A 16530-nucleotide genomic window follows, 5' to 3' on the forward strand; every position below is an offset into this window, starting at 1 on the left:
TGAGTTTTCTCTAGATTTTATATAGTTAAGTCTCATATGGACCATCATTATATCAAATATTATCCTCTAATATCTGATTGCATATTTAATTCCTCTAATGAGTTAAAATGGAAAAAAAAAAAGTAAACTTTGGATAATAGCCAAATCAGCACTAAATAATATTCATAAGAAAATAGTGCTTTTTAAGGCAACAGACAGCACTTTTAAAATTTACCTCTTTATTTTAAATTTTATTATAATAATTGCTATTTTGTGCCACTTACTACTCTTTTGATGGATGATATACGACATAGTTCTCTGAAATCCTTTGCTAATTTTGAATTATTCCTTTCATGTATGGTTGTATTTTAAAATAGATCATGACTTATATTGTTAGTATCTCAGATACATCAGATTATGTCTACCTACTTTATGTATTTCATAAGCCACCATGAAGTTTAATGAAAATCTCAAATTTTCAATATATCCTGGCACCACAAATATTAATGAATGATTGGGTGAGTGAAAAAATAGATCAATGAATAAATAAGTAATTATAACTCATAATTTTTATGAGATTATCTAATAACCTACTGGAATATAAGAAAACTGTAATTTGTTTCTAATAATTTTCCTTACCTCCAAATGGGATAAACATATTATAAAAAATACATATAAAATTATAAATTTGTTATTTGTTATAATGGTCTTAATGAGCCTTAATTTAAATGAAAAAAAAATAAGTGATCAAAACTTTCCTTTATGCAACAATAAGATGGTTTGTTTTTATTTGGTCCTTCCCCACTCCCCAGAATGACATGAATAAAATAAAAATGAAATAATTAAATAGATCTTGGTATAAGAGTAAATTATTTCCTTTTGTTTCAATCATTATAATGTTTGAAAGAATTGTAACTATTATTAAAAACTGTTTTCTTCCAAAATTATTCTATAAAGCCAGCATAATTTTGCTACAAGACCCTACTAAGATAAGAATAAGACTACATAAGAACTTCTATCATAGTCATAAATGAAACAAAAACCTAAACACTAACAAATGGAATCCAGAGATGTTCAAAGACAATAACAATGCCTGAACTGCCTTTATTCTAATAATGCAATAGTGGTATAATACTTGAAAACATTTGAATAGTAATTCACACATGAATAGAATAAACAGAAAAATCATAAATCATCTCACAAATGCAGGAAATGTATTTCATAAAACTCAAAACAATTTTATAATAGAAATACTTATCCAATAAGTAATATGTAGAAACTTTTTATCCTGATAAGGAATATCCTAAGTAATTATACAGCAAATGTGATATTTTGTGACGAAATAACTTTCCTTTCAAACTGGTAATGAGATGAAGGTACCCACAATTACTGCTTCTACTTATTATATTTTGGGCAAAACAGCAAGAAAAAGCAAGAATGAAGATCAAATATAATTGCCTCTATTTTCAGATGACATGAGAAAATCCCAGGAAATCCAATATAATCTACAGGCTAGTTATCAGGCTTTAAAAGGAAATTTTTAAAAGTTAATAGATTCAAAGTCTATATAAGTATTTAATCAGATTTATACATACCAGGGAACACAAAGAAATTTTTAAATGAAAAAATACTATTCTCAACAGCAAGATTATCATTTATGACATAATCTAATGAACAACACGCAAGAATTCTATGTATCAGAAAACATATATAGCATTACTAAGAAACATCAAAGAAAAACTAAATAAATGGAAGGATATATTAAATTTATGGAATTGAAGATTCAATTTAGAAAACATACCAGTACTCTCCATATTTATCTATTGATCCAGTGCTATTCTTGTTAAAATTTGCCAAGTTTGTTCATTCTCTTTTCTTTTTTTTCTTTTCTTTTTTTTTCTTCCTTCCTTCCTTTCTTCCTTCCTTCCTTTCTTCCTTTCCTTTCCTTTCCTTACCTTTCACTTTGTTTTCTTTCTTTCTCTCTCCCTCTCTCTCTCTCACTTCCCTTCTTCCCCACCCCTACCCTTTCCTTTCCTTGTCTTTCTTTTATTTTTATCCTCCCAGGGGAACTGAGGGGCCGGTTCTCAATTTTAGGTAGAAAATCAACATGGCAAGTGTAGCTAAGACAATTTTAAGGAAAAAACAACAAAATAGAGGCTTAAGCTATAAAACCTTATTATCAAATGACAGTATTTAAGACCATGTGATATTGGTACATGGAAAGGCAATTTTAGAAACACACTTATATAGTCATTTGATTTATGACAATGATTATCCTTTAGTGCAGCAATGAGGAACTTTTCAAATGGTGTTAGACCAACTAAATAACTCTATTTAAAAAAATTTTTTTTTCATGTATTCATTTTTGAGAGACAGAGAGAGACAGAGCACAAGCGGGGGAGGGGCAGAGAGAGAGGGAGACACAGACCCAAAGCAGGCTCCAGGCTTTAAGCTGTCAGCACAGAGCCTGACCAGGGGCCTGAACTCACAAACCGTGAGATCATGACCTGAGCCAAAGTTAGACGCTTAACTGACTGAGCCACCCAGGCACCCCCCCAATTTTTTTCATTCATTCATTCATTCATTTATTTATTTTGAGAGACAGAGAGAGACAGAGCACAAGCAGGGGAGGGGCAGAGAGAGAATGAGACAAAGGATCTGAAGCAGGCTCCAGACTCTGAGCTGTCAGCACAGAGCCTGACGTGGGGCTAGAACTCACAAACTACGAGATCATGACCTGAGCTGAAGTCGGACGCTCAACCAACTCAGCCACCCAGGTGCCTAACCCTAGTTTCTTAAATGAGTTTTTATCTTCCATTATACACAAAAATTAATTCCCAATGGATTATATACCTACATGTCAAAGATAAAACAGTAAGACTCTAGATGTAAATGTGAGAATATACATGACATGAGAGGAGGCAAAGATTTTTTTTTAATCAAGGACACATGAGGAATTAAACATAAGGAAAATATTGATAATTTGAGTTCACTTAAATTAGAATATGTGTTTGCTAAAAGGAACCAAAATGAGAGTGAAATTCAAGCCAGAGTGGGAAGAGATTTTTGCAATATATATCTGACAACGTATTCCCATTTAGAACATATGAAGAATTAGATGTCAATGTCCCTTTAGAATGCCTATTTATGAAAAATGCAAAAATATCAAGTATAGGTGAAGACAAACAACTGAAACCTGTATTTTGGTATTATTGTGTATCAATGAGAGCATAATTTACTTCAATCATTTGGGGAAATTCAGTTTACAAAGGTGAACATACACTATACTATGAAGATCTTTTTTCAAATGTTTATTTATTTTGAAAGGGAGAGCACGAGCAGGGGTGGGGGTGGGGTGTTGCACAGAGAGAGAGGAAGAGAATCGCAAGCAGGCTCTGCACTGTCAGCATAGAGCCCCATGCGGGGCTTGATCTCATGAACCATGAGATAATGACCTGAGCCGAAATCAAGAGTTGGAAGCTTAACCAACTGAGCTGCCCAGGGCCCTCATCCTATGAAGATTTTACACATATGTGTACATATTGTACACCAAACATAACTGTGCACATAGTATGCCAATAAAGGGCATATTTAACAGCATTGTCATTGGTCAAAATATTGGAAACAATCCAAATAATCATCAACTATAGAATGATAAATATTGATATTATCATATGATACAAAACAAAACAACAAAAGAAAGAACAAAGTGTTCTGGACGCAACATGGATAAATCTTGCAAATATAACGCCAAATATAAGAAGGCAGACATACCAAGAAATAAACCCACACATTATGTCTGATTTCAAATAAGACAATACTAATTTATTAGACACAACTAACAGAAACCAAGATAGTAGTAGTTAACTTTACAAGGTGATATCACTGGAAGTTCTGGTAATATTCTAATTCTTGATTCTGGTGCTAGTTATTTAAAAATTCATCAAATTGCTGGGGCACATGTGTGGCTCAGTCAGTTTAAGCATCTGACTCAGTTTCAGCTCAGGTCATGATCTCACAGTTTCATGAGTTGAAGCCCCACATTGGCTCTGCACTGGCAGTGCAAGGCTTGCTTGGGATTCTCTCTCTCTCTCTCTCTCTCTCTCTCTCTCTCTCTCTCTCTCCCACACTGTCTGCCCTTACCCTGCTCATGTTGTCTCTGTCTCTCTCAAAATAAATAAATTTTTAAGAATAAAAAAAATAAAAATTCATCAAATTGTAAAAGTTAGGGCCTCTGCACTCTTCTTTATTAGTTATGCATTAATTTCCTAGGTCTGTCATAACAACTACAAATCGGGAAGCTTAAAACAACAGAAATATATTCTTTTCACAGTTCAGAAAGCTACAATTCCAAAATCATAGTGTTGGCAAGATTGGTTCCTTTTGGAGTCACTATAGGAAAATCTGCTCCATGCCTCTCTCATGGCTTTTGGCAGCTGTTAGCAATATTTGGCATTTCTTGGTTTGTAGATCCATTACCCCAATTTTTGGCTCTATCCTCACATGACCTTCTTTTCTATGTCTCTCTGTGTCCTTTTCTGTCTCTTATAAGTAAACTCATTGTACTTAGAGCCCACCTTAATTCCAGTGCAAACTCATCTTGATCCTTATCTTAATTACATTAGCAAAGACCCTATTTTCAAATAATGTCACAATCTGATGTTCTGGGTGTTTATAAATTGGGGGGAGACAGTATTCAACCTGTTACAGTTATGCTTCAGTAAATTACTGTCAAGAATATACTGTCAAAATAATATTTAGTATTAGGTTAATCAAGTGTTTAACACCCATGGTGGTGCATTAGTTTTAGGCTGAATTTTATGGGACAATCGAATTATATTTTGAATACCTTTTTATCATCCATAAGGATCATATAAATAAGAATTCTATATTTTATTTCTAACAAAAAGTTTCTGCCATATTGGAAAATATGAGTATTTTCCATCATCTGTGCTAGATGTTGCTTATTTTCCCTTGACTTTGATACTATAGATTTAAAATTTTAAATTTGGCAAAATGGAAAAACAAATGAAACTGATTTTATGGATACTAATTAATGTTAAATAACTACATTTATAAGCTTAAAATCACTCATCATAGAATGAATGTACTGATATTTTAGTGTTAATAACTATATCTTAGTATGCTACAAAACTGAGTTTGATCTGTAAAGTAGAAATTTGAAAAACAAAATACTTTATTTCTTATATTGGCACACAATTTAAAAAATCATCCCAAACATACATCAGATTAAATATACTTATCACATAAATATATAATTATAGCTATCTCACTTATAAAAACTGTGTTTTTTTTTAAATTCTAGAGACAATTTTAGATTTAGTCCTCACTTTCTCACAAGCTAATTCCTTTATCATTTTACATGCAACATATTCATCATGATTTTCTACGTAGTATATTAGAATACAGAATCCTGCCTCTATTTAATCCATATAGCATTTAAACTAAATCTCAATTTCCAAATTAAGAAAGGAGTGTTTTAGCATTGCTTATTTATATGCATACCAAATACCTTATCTTGGTTTTATGATGTTGTTTGTAAACTCTGGAGATATCAATGCTAATTTCATCTTTGTTACATCTTGGATAATCTGTTCTGAGGCTCTGTGTATTGCTGACATACAATGTTCAGATTTTATTTTTCCTTAGTGGAGTCTGTTGTTTTAGGCTATCACTAAAGCTTGTTATTGTTTATCCTGCTCATGCAGCTGCAAGGTTCAATCCCTATCCATCATAGTCTCTAATGCCCAATGTCTGTACTTCCTTTTTGTTTTTGTTTATTGGCATAAGCTCTTTTTCCCCTTCGGGAATGTTATAGCTGGTCTAACGATAAGAATCATTTAAAGATATTCTTTCATTTTCAAAATATAGTTTAGCCTTTATATAGAGAAAGAGAGAGGGAGAGAGAAAGTAATGGTGCTTTTCAATAATAATACGTTTAACATAGGAAATTAGAGAAAGCTAATGGAAAACAAATTTAGTCATTATAGAGTTATAGCATCAGGAAACCAACATATACAAGGTATTTTTAAAAAACCACCACCAAACAACCCCAAAACATTGGCCTTTCAAATCATCTGGGAGAAGAACTATTAAACATCAGATCTGTCACAGAAAATCTACACCATCAGTCATGTGAAGTTATGAAATAGGACAGTAGACTCTGTCATCCCAAAATGTATGGATTAATAAAAAATTATTTGAAAACAGCATACTTCAGCAAGAGAAAAATCTATTCTATACCACTTGCACATAATACAACAAGTGATAAAAGACACCTGTAAGGTGTGTAGCAGATGTTATAGGTGTCCGATTCTAAATCACCTTGGTACTCTCCATTCCAGGCATTCAGATGTCTTTCTACTGCAAACTCCTGCAACTCTTTACCTGATGACTTTACCACAATCATTCAGTTCAAAAGCAAGCTAAAAAAAACTAGGCAAGATGCCCAGAGAGCAGCCCTCATCCACTGACATATAAGAAAATATGTAAGAAACTAATTATATAAGAAAATACTTATGACATCTTCCTTAGCTCATGAGTGGGACAACACATATGTTTACTCTAACTTACAGTTATCCCAAGTCTGAATACCAGCAGCATCAGCATCAGCTAGGGACTGTTGAGAAATTCTAGGGGCCCATCCAAGACCTACTATGTCAGAATCTCTGGGGATGAGCTTCAGAATCTGCTTTAACTAGATATTCAGTAAGCCCTCATGTCTGCTAAATTTGAGAAGCATCATTTTACATTGGGAGTCAGAAAATGTTTTTTTTTTCTGTAAAAGGTCCTGTATTAGTTTCTTATGCTGCCTCAGTAAATGGTCACAAAACTGAGTGGCTTAAAACAACACAAATTTATTCTCTTACAGTTCTGAAGGTCAGAAGCCCAACATTAGTCTCTCTGGGCTAAAATCAAGGTGTTAGTAAGGTTAGTTCCATCTGGAGTCTTTACAGGAGAATCTGTTTCCTGGTCTTTGCTAGCCTCTAGAGGCTATGTGTTTTTCTTGAAATATAGTCCCTTTCTACAATCTTTAAAACCAGCAGTGTAGTGACATTACACTTCTTTCATTGACAATTTACTTTGTTATATCACCTTCCTCTATTTGACTTTCCTGCATCCCTCTTATAAGGACACTTGTAATTATACTGGGTACACAGGATAAACAGGATAATGCCAAAATCCTTAATCACATCCATAAGGTCTCTTTGCCAAGTAAGAAAACATATTCATAATTTCTGGGGATTAGGACATACACATCTTTTGAGAGGGTATTATTCAGCCTATCACAGGCCAGACAGTTAAACATTTTTAAATGTTTGTTTGTTTGTTTGTTTGTTTGTTTAGAGAGACAGTGAGCATGTGAACAGGGAAGGGGTAAAGAGAGACAGGGAGATAGACAGTCCACGCTGACAGCGTGGAGCTCAATGCAGTGCTCCATCTCATGAACTATGAGATGAAGAGTCAGTTGTTTAACCAACTGAGCCACCCAGGCATCCCGCAGATAGTAAATATAGTAGGCCTTCTCTGCCAAGAGGCAAAATTGAGGATATTATTTAGGTACTTCTATAATGAGAGAGAAATCTCCTGCCTTGCCTCATTTTCCTAGGATGTGTCATCCCAGGTAGTGAGCCTGTTTCAGCTCAGCTGGAAACAACTGACTCATGAGGGGTACCTGGTAGTGAGAAATCTTGGCTACCTCCTCATCAGTTTAATTCTCTACCCCAGGAATCCCTGCATTCCCTTCTCTCTCCCTGAAGAATTTTGCAAACTCCATATGGGCAGCTGGACAGAGATGAGGTGACAGTCTGAGTTCCTGATACCTAAACTGAGATTTCCAGTACTAGGTACCCAGAAGTTGCCAACAGAGGGAGAACCCAATGTGAAGGTGGCAACTGGCACAGGCCCGTGCAGTATGGTACAGCCATTGGCTGGGGTGACAGGTGCTGGGAACACAGGGAGGGCATCTGGACTTAGTGTCTGTGGCTTATACAGTGCTAGACTGTGGCCGTGGTGCTCCTGACCGCAGGGGATGCAAGAACAGGTGATGGGGCAGATTTGACCGAGGGCTAAAATTTGCTAATTTCTATTGTAAACCATCTTCCAGAGGTTACCATTGGAACTGAGCTCCAGATGCCTATAGAAATGACCTGCTCATATCTGTATGCTCTATTTACTTCCTTCCCTTACCAGCCTCACTTTCTCTGCCTCCACTGATGCTTCCTCAAATAACTTCCCAAACTATTTGCACTTAATTCATTCTTTCAGGAGCACTGCTCAGATAACACAACTAGGACATGGTGTGACCAGAAATGATAATAATGTTTTTTTAAAGTCAATTCTCTTTGTCAAATATGTACCAACTATTAACTTCATTTCTCATATAATGTCAGGTCTGTAGTGGAAAAATATGCGCTTTTTTTTCAAATATGTATGTTTTGCTCACTTTTTTCCAGTTTGTTTATCTGTTTTTGTTATGGTACTGTGTATAGACGGGAGAGTACAATATTAATAAGGCAAAATCTGTGGAGGATCTCTGAATGAAGCAAACAAAAAGGGGAGAAATTATCTAGAGAGTCCAGAAAATTAATGATGAGTAAAAGACCACTCTGCATTGCAATTTATTGCTTGACCTCTAACACTTGAAAATCATTCTAGAAGAATAAAGAGCTAGTCTTGTTTTGCCCACCTGGCAAGATATTTTCTACGTCCACTAGTAGCCAGTGTTCTACTGAAAGCCTGAATAATGTTTCTCCAGTACAAAGTCAAAATGTTAAGTTGGAAGTCAGGAAAAAAAATGTTTGCTTTCAATCAGATGAAAGGAGGGACCATTTTAAAACTACCTTCATAGGGGTGCCTGGGTGGCTCGGTCGGTTAAGCGTCCGACTTCGGCTCAGGTCACGATCTCGTGGTCCGTGAGTTCGAGCCCCGCGTCAGGCTCTGGGCTGATGGCTCAGAGCCTGGAGCCTGTTTCAGATTCTGTGTCTCCCTCGCTCTGACCCTCCCCCGTTCATGCTCTGTCTCTCTCTGTCCCCAAAGTAAATAAACGTTAAAAAAAAAATAAAAAATAAATAAAAAAAAAAGAAAACTACCTTCATATTTATAAAAAATATATTTTTCCTGTCTGGGGAAAAATAAGAACAAGATGGCAGAGATGGAATATTTAGAAAATAAGTTATATATTTCAGGTATGACTTAATCTGTTTTGGTTAGAAATAAAATATAATTTTATCTAAATAAAATCTATTTTTAATCCAATGCCAAAGAACACTATATTTTTTTTCCAAAATATGTAGCTAAATGCAACAAGAACCCACATTTACAAGTTTTAACTAATCAAGCTGTTTTCACAACATATCTTCTTCTAATATCATAATTAGAAAGAAACATTTCATGTAGTGTGATTGTCACCAGCAAGATTCCAATTTAACTATAATAGCATTAGTGAGTAACAGGGCATGGAAATGAGCTGTACAAACTGGCAGCATAAGGAAAAGATTTTATATCCACACTCTATTTAGAATGTGATCACTACCATCTCAGTGTCTCTGTGATTGCTCAATTTCTCAGGTAAAAATAAACTTAACATGTTTAAACAACAGTTAAAATGAAAAATCCAAGTCTACATAAAGTCAGAGTTTGAGGCAAGGATACAATTCATGTTTCCTTTACCTGCACCCTCCCCCATATATGCATAACTAAAATCAAATAAGACCTAGTATCTCAATTAACAGTAAATTTAATATAGACTAACATATGCTCATCCATTTTAAGCTATTCTTTTGTCTCAGATTTTCAGTATACTTTGTTACAGCAGGTGTAGATATAGATCAAGACTAGATAGGTATCTGGAATATAGTGATTTTGACAGGTATAAACAAAGATAGGGAAGTAAATGTATTTCTTAATTCTAATAACTTTTGGACATATGACAAAGAGGTAATTATCAAACTGGGAAACAGTGTCATTATCTTTCCAACCTATACATTCTGAGAGGTAATTTTAATAACATATCCATTAATGTATTTCAGTATTTGTAAAATAAATGAAATATTGTTTCTATAAATCAAACCATAAAAATGGAAGTGTATTAAAATTTGGTCTGCTATTAACTAAAGATAAACATGTGTATTTCAATAGAGCAGAAGGCATTAAATTTCAGAAAATTTGCAGACCCATGAGACATTTCCATTTTTAAAAGAGATCACAAGTAAGAAACACTACTCTACGAATTTTATACCCATGCAACTCTTAAATTTTAAAATGAAACACATGTGTCTCATTCCAAAAGTATGATTGACTTAATATGTTGAGGTTTCTAACAGTTTCTCCGTGACTAATGCATGTGTCTTCTCCTACAATATGTGATACACTGGTGGTGAATATCCACTGTATTTGTTGCTTCATAACAATTCTTATAATTATCTAACAGAAAGCTCTCTACACAATGGCTACAGAGTGACAAATATTTATTTATTTATTCAAAATTTTATTTAAGTTCTAATTAACATATGATGCAATATTGGTTTCAGGAGTAGAACTCAGTGGTTCATTACTTATATATAACACCCAGTGCTCATCATAACAAGTGCACTCCTTAATATCCATCACCCATCTAGTCCATTGCCCACCCACCTCCCTCCATCAACCCTCAGTTTGTTCTCTATAGTTAAGAGTCCCTATGGTTTGTTTCCCTCTCTCTTTTTCCTCCTCCCATATGTTCATCTGTTTTGTTCCTTAAATTCCACATATGAGTGAAATCATATGGCTTGTCTTTCTCCCACTTATTTCACTTAACATAATACACTAGCTCTATCCATGTCATTGCAAATGGCAAGATTTCATTCTTCTTTATGGCTGAATAATATTCCATGGTACATATATACCAGCTCTTCTTTATCCATTCATCAGTTGATGGACACGGGCTGCTTCCATAATTTGGCTATTGTAGATAATGCTGATATAAACATCAGAGTGCATGTATACCTTAAAATCAGTATTTTTGTACTCTTTGGGTAAATACCCAGTAGTGTAATTGATGGATAGTAGGGTAGTTCTATTTTTAACTTTTTGAGGAACTGTTTTCCATAGTAGCTGCACCAGCTTGCATTTCCACCAACAGTGCAAGAGGGTTCCTTTTTCTCCATATCCATGTTAAAACCTGCTGTTTCTTCTGTGGTTGATTTTAGCCATTCTGCAGGTATGAGGTGGTATCTCATCATGGTTTTGATTTGTATTTCCCCGATAATGAGTGATGTTGAGCATCTTTTCATGTCAGACTGACAAATATTTATACCTTGCTTCTTAACACAGTGTCTATTAACATTCAGCTTTTCTGGCATTTTGCATATAAGAATTCTAATTAGAGAAATCATAGCTAAACTATGTCTTATATTAAAAGGTAATTTTTTATTCTTTACATTTATTGTTTAAAATGGGATATGGGATTGCTAAAGTCTCTATACTAGTTTTATGCTAGTTTTATTTTTTGAGATGTAATTAACCTACAATAAAGTCTAAGTACTCATAGTGTATGGCTGGTAAGTTGTGACAATGAAATAATTTCATCTGTGAAATAATGAAAACAGTCAGGATATTGAACCCATCTCCATAACCTGCAAAACTTTGAGTCTTCCCTTAGTAATCACACTATCCAAGTAACCCACACCCAACCTTTCCCAGGCAACAACTGACCTTATTTCTGTCATCTCTGATTTCTTTGAATTTTCTGTAATTTTCTATAAATTCAGTCATATAGTATATACTCTTTTTCGGGTGTCTTATTTCGTATAGCATAATTACTTTGAAGTATATCCATGTTGTTGCATGTACTCATAATTCTTTTCTCTCCTCTCTTCCCCACATCCTTCCCTTTTTCCTTCCTTCCTCTCTTCCTTCCTTACCTGAGTAGTACTGCATTGTAAATATACTGCTTTTTTTTCCTCTCTTGGGTAAGATATCTTAGTTGGATCATATGGTAGTGTATGTTAACCATTCAATTTTTAAATGTTACTATTTGTTTCTATTTTTCCATGTGTTCTTTGTTGCCCTTTTTTCTTCTTCTGCCTTAATTTATACTGATATTAAATTTATATTTATGATTCTATCTGTCACCTTTGTTGACCAATTACCTATACTTTTTTGGTTACTTTAGTGCTTGCAGGTTGACAGCATCTACCTCTAACTTTTCAACACTTCAAGTGATATTAAATCACTTCATGTATAATGTAAGACACTTATAATAGCATACTTTCATTTCTTTCCTGTGGGCCATTCTATTATTGTTGTCATACATTTATTTCCTCATATGTTATGAACTCCACACCACATTGTTATAACTTTTGTTTTAACAGTAAATTATCATTTCTCCCAGTTTTTAAAATTGTGGTAAAATGCACATGATATAAAATTTACCATCTTAACCATTTTTAAGTGTACATCAGTGGTACGTTCATATTATGCCACCACCACCATCAACATCAATCTCCAGAACTCTTTTCGTATTGCAGAACTGAAACTTTAGACCCAGTAAACAATAATCCCCCACTACTTCTTACCCCTAGCTGTTAGCAACCACAATCCTACTTTGTTTTTTTTATGATTTTGAGTACTCTAAGTATATACAAGTGGAATTATAGAGTATTTGTCATTTTTTCACTGATTTATTTCACTTAGCATAATGTCCACAAAGTTCATTCATGATGTAGCATATGCCAGGATTTCCTTTTTTAAGGCTGCATAACATTTCATTGTATGTATAGAACACATTTTCGTTATTTGTTCATCCATCAACATACTTGGTTTGCTTCCACATTTTTGCTATTGTGAATAATACTGCTATCAACATGGTTGAACAAATATAATTTGACACACACACACACACACACACACATATATATATATATATATATATATATATATATATATATATATATGAAACACTGCACCATTTTCTACAATGGCTGTGCAAGTTTGCATTCTGATCAACAGTGCACAAGGGTTCCAATCTCTTGGGAAATATTTCATGTGCACTTGAAAATAATGTGTACTCTGTTATTGTTGGGTATAGTACTCTGTATATGTTTGTTAGATGTAATTGGTTTAGTGGTGTGGTTCAAGTCCTCGTTCCCTTACTTCTTTTCTATCTGATTGTTCTATTCATGATTGAGGGTGGAGTATTAAAGCATCAAACTATTACTGTATAACTGTCTATTTCTCTAAGGTTCCTGCCATGGTTTGCTTCATATGTTTTGGTGCTTATTAGGTGTATAAAAGTTTATATATGTGGTATCTTGCTGTACCAAACCTTTTATTAATATAATGTCCTTTGACGTTTGTTATTCTTTTTTTTATTGAAAGTCTATTTTTTCTGGTATTACTATAGCCACACCTGTTCTCTTATGGTTACTATTTGTATGGTATATCTTTTTCCATCTCTTCACTTTGAACCTGTTTGTGTCTTGGATCTAAAATGAGTCTCTTATAGACAGCAAACAGTTTCATCATGTTTTAACCCAGTCAGCCAATCTCTATGTTTTTATTGGAGAATTTAATCAATTTACATTTAAAGTAATTACTGATACAGAAAGACTTACTTAAGTCATTTTGCTTTTTGGTTTATGTATGCCTTGTAGCTTTTCTGTCCCTCATTTCCTGCATTCCTATCTTCTTTTGTGTTTAGTTGATTATTTGTAATGGAACATTTAAATTTCTTTCTAACCACCTTTTGTACATATTCTAGTATATATTATAAAGCTATTTTATTTGGGGTTACTATGGGGTAACATTTAAAATTATACCTAAAATTAATACCTGCTAATTTGAATTTATCTTCAATATTAACTTCAATAATATAGGAAAGCTCTGTTCCCTCACAGCTTTACCTCTTTCAGTTGTTGATGTTACAAAATTACATCTTTATATTTTGTGTACCCAAAACCATAAGCTGATATATTTTTTAATTCATCAGTGTTCTAAATGATATAGAAAACAAAATGTGGAATTACAAACAGAACCTCCAATGACACTAGCTTTTAGACTAATACTTGTATTTTTAAAAAGTATTTGTTTCTTTTTTTTTTTTTTCAACATTTTTTATTTATTTTTGGGACAGAGAGAGACAGAGCATGAACGGGGGAGGGGCAGAGAGAGAGGGAGACACAGAATCGGAAACAGGCTCCAGGCTCCGAGCCATCAGCCCAGAGCCTGACGCGGGGCTCGAACTCACGGACCGCGAGATCGTGACCTGGCTGAAGTCGGACGCTTAACCGACTGCGCCACCCAGGCGCCCCAAAAAGTATTTGTTTCTTAAATCAGGTAGAAAACAAGATAAATACCAATTATTGTTACAAAAATAATAGCTTTTGTAATTGTCCATATATTTACCTTTACTGAGATCAGTATTTCTTCATATATCTTTTAGTTACTGTCTAGTATCCTTTAATTTCAACCTGCAAGGCTCTCTTTAGCATTTCTTTTTTGAAAGGTTTAAGTTTATATATTTATTTTTGAGAGAGAGAGAGAGAGAGCACGTGCATGCATGTGTGCAAGTGGGGGAGGGGCAGAGAAAGAAGGAGAGAGAGAATCCCAAGCAGGCTCCACACTGTCAGTGCAGAGCCTGATGTAGGGCTCGAACTCACAATCTATGAGATCGTGACCTGAACCAAAACCAAGTGTCAGATGTTTAACCAACTGTGCCACTCAAGCACCTCTATTTAGCATTTCTTACAGAGCAGGTGTAGGGTTAAAAAACTCCCTCAGATTTTTATATGACAATATGTTAACTTCTTTCTTACTTTTGAAGTACAGTTTTGCTGGATATATTATTCTTGGTTGATACATTTTTATTTCTTTTAGAACTTTTAATATATCAGCTTATTCCCTTATGGATTCTAAAGCTTCTGATCAGAAATCTGCATATAATCTTAGTGAAGATCCCTTGTATATGAGAAGTCATTTCTCTCCTGCTACTTACAAGATTCTCTCATTGGTTTTGGCTTTTGACAGCCTAATTACAATGTATCTTGATGTGGGTCTTTGAATTCATCCTGCATAGATATGGCTCCTATACTGGCTTAAATAGTGTTCCCTCAAATACTTGTTCACTGGAAGCCATGCAGGTGGTCTTATTTGAAAGTGTCTTTATAGATATAATCAAGATGAGGACATAGTGGATTAAGGTGGGCCTTAGATCCAATATGACTGGTGCCCTTATAAGAAGGAGATTTAGACACAGACCCACAAAGAAAGCACAATGTGAAGATAAAGGCAGAGAATGAGGTGATATATCTACAAGTTATTTCAAGGATGGCTGGCAACCACCAGAAACTAGAAGAGACACACAGAATGGATTCTCCCTCAGAACTTCCAGTAGAAACCAATTTTGACAATACTTTAATTTTGGATTTCTAATCTTCTGAATTATGAGAAAATAAATTTAAAAAATTTTTTAAATGTTTATTTATTTTTGAAAGACAGAGAAAGAGAGAGAGAGGGAGGGAGGTAAGGGGGAAGCAGGGGGAGACACAGACTCCAAAGGAGGCTCCAGGCTCCAAGCTGCCAGCACAGAGCCCAATGTGGCTTGAACTGAAGATGGATGCTTAATTGACTGGGTGAGCCAGGTGCCCCAAATTTCTGTTGTTTAGAGTCACCCACTTTGTAGTAATTTGTTACAATGGTCCTAGGAAACTAATAAAACTTAACTTCTTTATGTGCATAAGCTTACAGCTGGAGCTGGAGCTTCAGTTGTAGATCCATTAGAATATGTGGAGTTCGATGCAGAGGAAGATGGCGGCATAGGAGGACGCTGGGCTCACCGCGCGTCCTGCTGATCACTTAGATTCCACCTACACCTGCCTAACTAACCCAGAAAACCACCAGAAGACTCGCAGAACGGAGTCTCCGGAGCCAAGCGCAGACGAGAGGCCCACGGAAGAGGGTAGGAAGGGTGGAGAGGCGGTGCATGCTGCACAGACTGGCAGGAGGGAGCTGGGGTGGAGGGGCAGCCTGCCGGCCAAGCAGAACCCCGAGTCTGGCTGGCAAAAGCGGAGGGGCCTGATGGAGTGTGTTCCGACAGCAAGCGCAACTTAGCATCTGGGAGGTCATAAGTTAACAGCTCTGCTCGGAGAGTGGAAAGGCTGGAGGACAAAGGGAGGGAGAGTTGCTGAGCCCCCAGACGACAGAGCTCAGTTTGTTGGGGAACAAAGGCGCTCAGCAGTGCCATCTCCCTCGCCCATCCCCCGGCCAAAATCCCAAAGGGAACCAGTTCCTGCCAGGGAACTTGCTCGCTCTGCGCAAACACCCAACTCTGTGCTTCTGCGGAGCCAAACCTCTGGCAGCGGGTCTGACTCCCTCCCGCTGCCACAGGGCCCCTCCTGAAGTGGGGAGAAGCTAGCTAAGCCTGCCCCTCCTGTCTCCGTGCACCTTGCCTACCCATCCCACCTAATACGCCAGACCCCAGCACCACAAGCCTGGCAGTGTGCAAGTAGCCCAGACGGGCCACGCCACCCCACAGTGAATCCCTCCCCTAGG

The sequence above is a fragment of the Neofelis nebulosa genome, chromosome 5 (genome assembly GCF_028018385.1).
Source record: "Neofelis nebulosa isolate mNeoNeb1 chromosome 5, mNeoNeb1.pri, whole genome shotgun sequence".
In the NCBI taxonomy this organism is placed as follows: Eukaryota; Metazoa; Chordata; class Mammalia; order Carnivora; family Felidae; genus Neofelis; species Neofelis nebulosa.